General features: G+C 40.3%; 1 non-coding gene across 1 annotated transcript; it reads left to right on the top strand.

The window, feature by feature from the left end:
• Nucleotides 1-1,242: 1,242 nt before the first annotated feature.
• Nucleotides 1,243-1,349, top strand: LOC130959135 (small nucleolar RNA R71). Its single transcript, XR_009078230.1, has one exon. It is a non-coding gene; the product is annotated as a small nucleolar RNA R71 (small nucleolar RNA).
• Nucleotides 1,350-8,965: the final 7,616 nt, after the last annotated feature.

The following is an 8,965-nucleotide window of genomic DNA, read 5'->3' as shown; positions in this document are numbered from 1 at the left end:
CTGCCATCTCTAGTGAGATTCTTGCAGCTTGTACCCCAAGATCCCTAGCTTCTCCATTACAGAGAGAGGCATGAGGTTTACACTTGATCCTAAGTCACACAGGGCCTTCTTGAAGGTCATGGTGCCTATGGTACAAGGTATGGAAAACTTCCCAGGATCTTGTCTCTTTTGAGGTAATTTCTGCCTAGACAAGTCATCCAGTTCTTTGGTGAGCAAAGGGGGTTCATCTCCCAAGTCATTTCCAAATAACTTGTCATTTAGCTTCATGATTGCTCCAAGGTATTTAGTAACTTGCTCTTCAGTGACATACTTCCTCTTCAGAGGAAGAATACTCATCAGAGCTCATGAAAGGCAGAAGTAAGTCCAATGGAATCTCTATGGTCTCATTTTGAGCCTCAGATTCCCATGGTTCCTCATTGGGGAACTCAGTGGAGGTCAGTGCACGCCCATTGAGGTCTTTCAGGGTGTTCACTTCCTCTCCTTCCTCTCCAAATTCGGCCATTTATGGCCTTGCACTCTCCTTTTGGATTTCTTCTGTGTTGCTTGGAAGAGTACTTGGAGGGAGTTCAGTAACTTTCTTGCTCAGCTGTCCACTTGTGCCTCTAAATTCCTAATGGAGACCTTGTTTCAGTCATGAAACTTTGGGTGGTTTTGATTAGATCAGAGACCATGGTTGCTAAGTCAGAGGTATTCTGCTTAGAATTCTCTGTCTGTTGCTGAGATGATGGAAAAGGCTTGCCATTGCTGAACCTGTTTCTTCCACCATTATTGTTGTTGAAACCTTGTTGAGGTCTGTTGATCCTTCCATGAGAAATTTGGGTGATTTCTCCATGAAGAATTATAGGTGTTTCCATAGGGTTCTCCTAGGTAATTCACCTCTTCCATGAAGGGTTCTCAGGATCATAAGCTTCTTCTTCAGATGAAGCATCCTTAGTACTGCTTGGTGCATTTTGCATTCCAGACAGACTTTGAGAAATCAAATTGACTTGTGAGTCAATATCTTATTCTGAGCCAATATGGCATTCAGAGTGTCAATCTCAAGAACTCCTTTCTTCTGATTAGTCCCATTATCAGGATTCCTTTCAGAAGTGTACATGAATTGGTTATTGCAACCATTTCAATTAGCTCTTGAGCCTCTGTAGGCGTCTTTTCAGATGAAGAGATCCTTCAGCAGAGTATCCAAAGACATCTTGGATAGTTCAGAGAGACATCATAGAAAATACCTATGATGCTCCATTCAGAAAGCATGTCAGAAGGACATTTTCTGATCAATTGTTTGTATCTTTTCCAAGCTTCATAGAGGGATTCTCCATCCTTCTGTCTGAAGGTTGGACTTCCACTCTAAGCTTACTCAATTTTTGAGGTGGAAAGAACTTTGCCAAGAAGGCATTGACTAGCTTTTCCCATGAGTCCAGGCTTTCTTTAGGTTGTGAGTCCAACCATGTTAGCTCTGTCTCTTACAGCAAAAGGGAATAGCATTAGTCTGTAGACCTCAGGGTCAACCCCATTAGTCTTGACAGTGTCACAGATTTGCAAGAATTCAGCTAAGAACTGATGAGGATCTTCCAATGGAAGTCCATGGAACTTGCAATTCTGTTGCATTAGAGAAACTAATTGAGGCTTAAGGTCAAAGTTGTTTGCTCCAATGGCAGGGATAGAGATGCTTCTCCCATAGAAGTCGGGAGTAGGTGCAGTAAAGTCACCCAGCACCTTCCTTGCATTGTTGGCATTGTTGTTGTTTTCGGCTGCCATGGGTTCTTCTTCTTTGAAGAATTCGGTTAGGTTCTCTATAGAGAGTTGTGCCTTAGCTTCTCTTAGCTTTCGCTTCAAGGTCCTTTCAGGTTCAGGGTCAGCTTCAACAAGAATGCCTTTGTCTTTGTTCCTGCTCATATGAAGGAGAAGAGAACAAGAAAATATGGAATCCTCTATGTCACAGTATAGAGATTCCTTGAGGTGTCAGAAGAACAGAAAATTAGAAGGAAGAGGTAGAAGAATTCGAACTTTAATCAGATAGAGTTCGAATTGTGCATTGAGGAGGAGTGGTACTCCATAAATAGAAGGATGTGAGAAGAGGGGAAGAAATTTCGAAAATTCAATTGAAAAGATTTTAAAAACATTTTGAAAAACTTTAATTGATTTTCGAAAACCAAGGGTGGGAAAGAAATCAAGTGATTTTTGAAAAAGAATTTGAAATTAGAAATTAAAAAGATATGATTGAAAACTATTTTGAAAAAGATGTGATTAAAAAGATATGATTGAAAAAGTTATGCTTTTAAAAAGATGTGATTGAGAAGATATGATTTGAAAAACATTTTAAAAAGATTTGATTTTAAAAATTAATGACTTGCCTAATCAAGAAAAGATATGCTTCAAACATTAAACCTTTCTCAACAGAAAAGGCAACAAATTTGAGATGTTCAATCAAATCATTAATTGTTAGTAAGTATCTTTGAAAAAGGAAAGAAATTAATTTTGAAAAAGATTTGATTGAAAAGATTTGATTTGAAAAAGATTTGATTTTGAAAAACTTTGAAAACTTGAAAAAAAATTGATTTGAAAACAAAATCTTCCCTCTTGTGCCATCCTGGCGTTAAACGCCCAGAATGGTGCACATTCTGGCGTTTAACGCCTAGTGCACTACCTTTTTGGGCGTTAAACGCCCAACCAGGCACCCTGGCTGGCGTTTAAACGCCAGTCTGTCCTTCTTCACTGGGCGTTTTGAACGCCCAGCTTTTTCTGTATAATTCCTCTGCTGTATGTTCTGAATCTTCAATTCTCTGTATTATTGACTTGAAAAGACACAAATTAAAAATATTTTTGGATTTTTAATAATGAGGAATAATCAAAATGCAACTAAAATCAAATAACAATGCATGCAAGACACCAAACTTAGCAGTTTGTATACTACTGACACTAACAACATGAGAATGCATATGAGAAACACAAAACACTCAAGTCAATAGAATTCAAAGATCAGAGCACTGAAATCATCAAGAACAACTTGAAGATCAATGAAGACACATGCATGAATGCAATAAGAACAGAAACATGCAATATTTTTGGATTTTTATGATTTTGTAATCTTTTTGTGCTTTTTTCGAAAATTATATGAAAATAGAAAATAAAGGTTTCAGAATTCTCAATTTGGATTCCAGGAATCATTGCAATGCTAGTCTAAGACTCCGGTCCAGGAATTAGACATGGCTTCACAGCCAGCCAAGCTTTCAAAGAAAGCTTCGGTCCAAAACACTAGACATGGCCAATGGCCAGCCAAGCCTTAGCAGATCATTGCTCCAATAGCAAGATTGATAGAGATCAATAAGCTCTTGTGATGATTAGTTGAAACCTCGGTCCAATAAGATTAGACATGGCTTCTCAGCCAGCCAGATTTCAACAGATCATCATGAAACTCTAGAATTCATTCTTAAGAACTCTGAAGAAAAATACCTAATCCAAGCAACAAGATGAACCGTCAGTTGTCCATACACAAAACAATCCCCGGCAACGGCGCCAAAAACTTGGTGTGCGAAATTGTGATCATTACTTTTCACAACTCAATTAATCCCTAGTAATGGCCCCAAGAACTTGGTGCTCACTACCATGGCATAAACACAACTTTGCACAACTAACCAGCAAGTGCACTGGGTCGTCCAAGTAATAAACCTTACGCGAGTAAGGGTCGATCCCACGGAGATTGTTGGTATGAAGCAAGCTATGGTCACCTTGTAAATCTTAGTCAGGCAGACTCAAATGGGTATAGATGATGAATAAAACATAAAGATAAAGATAGAGATACTTATGTATATCATTGGTGAGAGCTTCAGATAAGTGTATGAAGATGCTTTCCCTTCCGTCTCTCTGCTTTCCTACTGTCTTCATCCAATCCTTCTTACTCCTTTCCATGGCAAGCTTATGCAAGGGTTTCACCGTTGTCAGTGGCTACCTCCCATCCTCTCAGTGGAAATGTTCAACGCACCCTGTCACGGCACGGCTATCCATCTGTCGGTTCTCGATCAGGCCGGAATAGAATCCATTGATTCTTTTGCGTCTGTCACTAACGCCCCGCCTTCAGGAGTTTGAAGCACGTCATAGTCATTCAATCATTGAATCCTACTCAGAATACCACAGACAAGGTTAGACCTTCCGGATTCTCTTGAATGCCGCCATCAGTTCTTGCCTATACCACGAAGATTCTGATCTCACGGAATGGCTGGCTCGTTTGTCAGGCGAGCACTCGGTTGTCAGGCGATCAACCATGCATCATGTATCAGGAATCCAAGAGATATTCACCCAATCTATGGTAGAACGGAGGTGGTTGTCAGTCACACGTTCATAGGTGAGAATGATGATGAGTGTCACGGATCATCACATTCATCAAGTTGAAGAACAAGTGATATCTTGGACAAAGAACAAGCAGAATTGAATAGAAGAACAATAGTAATTGCATTAATACTCGAGGTACAGCAGAGCTCCACACCTTAATCTATGGTGTGTAGAAACTCCACCGTTGAAAATACATAAGAATAAGGTCTAGGCATGGCCGAATGACCAGCCTCCCAAAGTGAGTTCAATCATAAAAACATGATCAAAAGCTCCTCTAATACAATAGTAAAAGGTCCTATATATAGAGAACTAGTAGCCTAGGGTGTACAGAGATGAGTAAATGACATAAAAATCCACTTCCGGGCCCACTTGGTGTGTGCTTGGGCTGAGCAATGAAGCATTTTCGTGTAGAGACTCTTCTTGGAGTTAAATGCCAGCTTTTGTGCCAGTTTGGGCGTTTAACTCCCATTTTGGTGCCAGTTCCGGCGTTTAACGCTGGAAATTCTGAGGGTGACTTTGAACGCTGGTTTGGGCCATCAAAGCTTGGGCAAAGTATGGACTATCATATATTGCTGGAAAGCGCAGGATGTCTACTTTCCAACGCCGTTGAGAGAGCGCCAATTGGGCTTCTGTAGCTCCAGAAAATCCACTTCGAGTGCAGGGAGGTCAGAATCCAACAGCATCTGCAGTCCTTTTCAGTCTCTGAATCAGATTTTTGCTCAGGTCCCTCAATTTCAGCCAGAAAATACCTGGAATCACAGAAAAACACACAAACTCATAGTAAAGTCCAGAAAAGTGAATTTTAACTAAAAACTAATAAAAATATACTAAAAACTCAACTCAAACTACTAAAAACATACTAAAAACAATGCCAAAAAGCGTACAAATTATCCGCTCATCAGCCTTCTTGAAGGTCCAATGGTGCTCTTTGAGCTCCTCTATGTCTCTTCCTTGCTTCTGTTGAATGATTCCTAGTATTTTTGGTGTTCCTCTCCTTAGTTGCTTCCAATATTTGTGTGGAGGACAACTTATCCCCAGAGGTATCTCAGGGATCTCTTGATTTGCAGCCACATGTTCTACCACTGAGCTATGACGGCTTTATATGAGTCTTTCCATCTCCCATGACTCAGAGGTGGAAGCTTTTGTCTTCCCTTTGAGGTTTCTCTGGCCTTAGGTGCCATTAATGGTAATGGAAAAGCAAAAAAGCTATGCTTTTACCACACCAAACTTAAAATATTGCTCGCCCTCGAGCAAGAGAAGTGATAAGAGAAGATGAAGAAGAAGAAGAAAATGGAGGAGAGTGAGGGGAGATGGATTCGACTATATGAGTGGGATTGGGTGGGAAAGAGAAGTTGAATTGTAAAGGTAGGTAGGGTGTATGGGGAAGAGTGGATAAATGTAGGTGGTGAATGAAAAACAGAAGGGATGACCATGAATGGAGAGAGAGAGGGCGAGGTAGATGGGGATCCTGTGAGGTTCACAGATCCTGAGGTGTCAAGGAATTCCATCCCTGCACCAAATAGGCATGTAAAATGTCTTTCCACACCATTCTGGCGTTTAAACGCCGTGTGGTGCACATTCTGGGCGTTCAACGCCCATGTAGAGCATGTTTCTGGCGTTGAACGCCAGTTTGATGCTTGTTACTGGCGTTTGGTGCACGAAATTGCAATAACACTTTTGCAATCTCGCACAACTAACCAGCAAGTGCACTGGGTCGTCCAAGTAATACCTTGCGTGAGCAAGGGTCGATCCCACGGAGATTGTCGGCTTGAAGCAAGCTATGGTTATCTTGTAAATCTTAGTCAGGATATCAGAAATTATCAGGATTGATTGTAAAAAGCAAAAGAACATGAATTGGTTACTTGTTTTGCAGTAATGGAGAATAGGTTGAGGCTTTGGAGATGCTCCATCTTCTGAATCTCTGCTTTCCTACTGTCTTCTTCATCAAACACGCAAGGCTCCTTCCATGGCAAGCTGTATGTAGGGTTTCACCGTTGTCAGTGGCTACCTCCCATCCTCTCAGTGAAAATGTTCCTATGCTCTGTCACAGCATGGCTAATCATCTGTCGGTTCTCGGTCAGGCCGGAATAGAATCCATTGATTCTTTTGCGTCTGTCACTAACGCCCCGCCTGCTAGGAGTTTGAAGCACGTCACAGTCATTCAGTTATTGAATCCTACTCAGAATACCACAGACAAGGTTTAGACCTTCCGGATTCTCTTGAATGCCGCCATCAGTTCTAGCTTATACCACGAAGATTCTGGTTAAGGAATCCAAGAGATATCTACTCAATCTAAAGTAGAACAGAGGTGGTTGTCAGGCACATGTTCATAGTTGAGAATGATGATGAGTGTCACGGATCATCACATTCATCCGGGTTAAGAGCAAGTGATATCTTAGAATGGAAGCAAGCATGATTGAATAAGAAACAGTAGTAATTGCATTAATCCATCAAGACACAGCAGAGCTCCTCACCCCCAACCATGGGGTTTAGAGACTCATGCCGTGGAAGGTACACAAAGAAACGTGTAAAAATGTCATGAGGTACAGATACAATGTCAAAAGATCCTATTAATAGTGAACTAGTAACCTAAGGTTTACAGAAATGAGTAAATGACGTAAAAATCCACTTCCGGGCCCACTTGGTGTGTGCTTGGGCTGAGCAATGAAGCATTTTCGTGTAGAGACCTTTTCTGGAGTTAAACGCCAGCTTTCATGCCAGTTTGGGCGTTTAACTCCAAGTTTTATGCCAGTTCCAGCGTTAAACGCTGGAATTTCTGAGGCTGATTTGCCACGCCGGTTTGGGCCATCAAATCTTGGGCAAAGTATGGACTATCATATATTGCTGGAAAGCCCAGGATGTCTACTTTCCAACGCCGTTGAGAGCGCGACAATTGGGTTTCTGTAGCTCCGGAAAATCCACTTCGAGTGCAGGGAGGTCAGAATCCAACAGCATCTGCAGTCCTTTTCAGTCTCTGAATCAGATTTTTGCTCAGAACCTTCAATTTCAGTCAGAAAATACCTGAAATCACAGAAAAACACACAAACTCATAGTAAAGTCCAGAAAAGTGAATTTTAACTAAAAACTACTAAAAATATACTAAAAACTAACTAAATTATACTAAAAACATACTAAAAACAATGCCAAAAAGGGTACAAATTATCCGTTCATCACAACACCAAACTTAAATTGTTGCTTGTCCCCAAGCAACTGAAAATCAAAATAGAATAAAAAGAAGAGAATATACTATAGACTCCAAAACATCAAAGAAACATAGTTCCAATTAGATGAGCGGGACTAGTAGCTTTTTGCCTCCGAACAGTTTTGGCATCTCACTCTATCCTTTGAAGTTCAGAATGATTGGCATCTATGAGAACTCAGAACTCAGATAGTGTTATTGATTCTCCTAGTTAAGTATGATGATTCTTGAACATAGCTAGTGTATGAGTCTTGGCTGTGGCCCAAAGCACTCTGTCTTCCAGTATTACCACCAGATACATACATGCCACAGACACATAATTGGGTGAACCTTTTTAGATTGTGACTCAGCTTTGCTAGAGTCCCCAATTAGAGGTGTCCAAGGTTCTTAAGCACACTCTTTTTGCCTTGGTTCACAACTTTATTTCTTTCTTTTTCTTTTTCTTCTCTTTTCTTTTTTTTTTCTCGAAAATTTTTTTTTTTTGCTTTTTCTTGCTTCAAGAATCAATTTGATGATTTTTCAGATCCTCAATAACAGTTCTCTTTCTCCTCATTCTTTCAAGAGCCAACAATTTTAACATTCTCAAAACAACAAATTCAAAAGACATATGCACTGTTCAAGCATTCATTCAGAAAACAAAAAGTATTGTCTCCACATCAAACTAATTCAACTAGTTTCAAGGATAAATCTCGAAATCCTGTACTTCTTGTTCTTTTGTGATTAAAGCATTTTTCATTTAAGAGAGGTGATGGATTCATAGGACATTCATAGCTTTAAGGCATAAACTTTAAATTTTATTAATTATGAATTAAGAACAAGACTCAAAAATAAATATAAGATGAAACTAAAAATAGAAAACAAAAATTTAAAATAGGCTCCTAATGATAGAGGTTTTCACAGAGTTAGGACTCAACAACCTTGATTTTGAGAAGTGGATGCTCCCTTAGCTTGAGAGGAGAGCTTTTGGTGTTTCAATTCTTGGAGTTCACGCCCCTGCTTCTCTTGTTCCTTCCATTGACTTCTTGGTGATTGGATGTTCAATGGGTATGAATTCATCTGCTCCCATCTTTACCCCAGCCTCTTTACAGAGCAAGGAGATCAAGCTTGGGTAAGCCAATTTGGTTACAGTGAAATTCTTATTTGCAATTGTGTAGATCTCACAGGCAATCACATGATGAGCCTCCACTTCTTTTCCAAGCATAATGCAATGAATCATCACTGCTCTCTTGATAGTGACCTCAGAACGGTTGCTAGTGGGCAATATGGAACGCCCAATAAAGTCTAGCCAACCTCTTGCAATTGGTTTGAGGTCTCCCCTCTTGAGTTGGTTTGGGACACCTTTAGAATTGGTTATCCACTTAGTTCCAGGGAGGCATATGTCCTCTAGAACTTGATCCAACCCTTTGTCTGCTCTCACCATTCTCCTATTAAAGGAGTCAGGAT

The sequence above is a fragment of the Arachis stenosperma genome, chromosome 10, assembly GCF_014773155.1.
Source record: "Arachis stenosperma cultivar V10309 chromosome 10, arast.V10309.gnm1.PFL2, whole genome shotgun sequence".
Classification (NCBI taxonomy): domain Eukaryota; kingdom Viridiplantae; phylum Streptophyta; class Magnoliopsida; order Fabales; family Fabaceae; genus Arachis; species Arachis stenosperma.
This window is presented reverse-complemented; position numbering and strand designations above follow the sequence as displayed.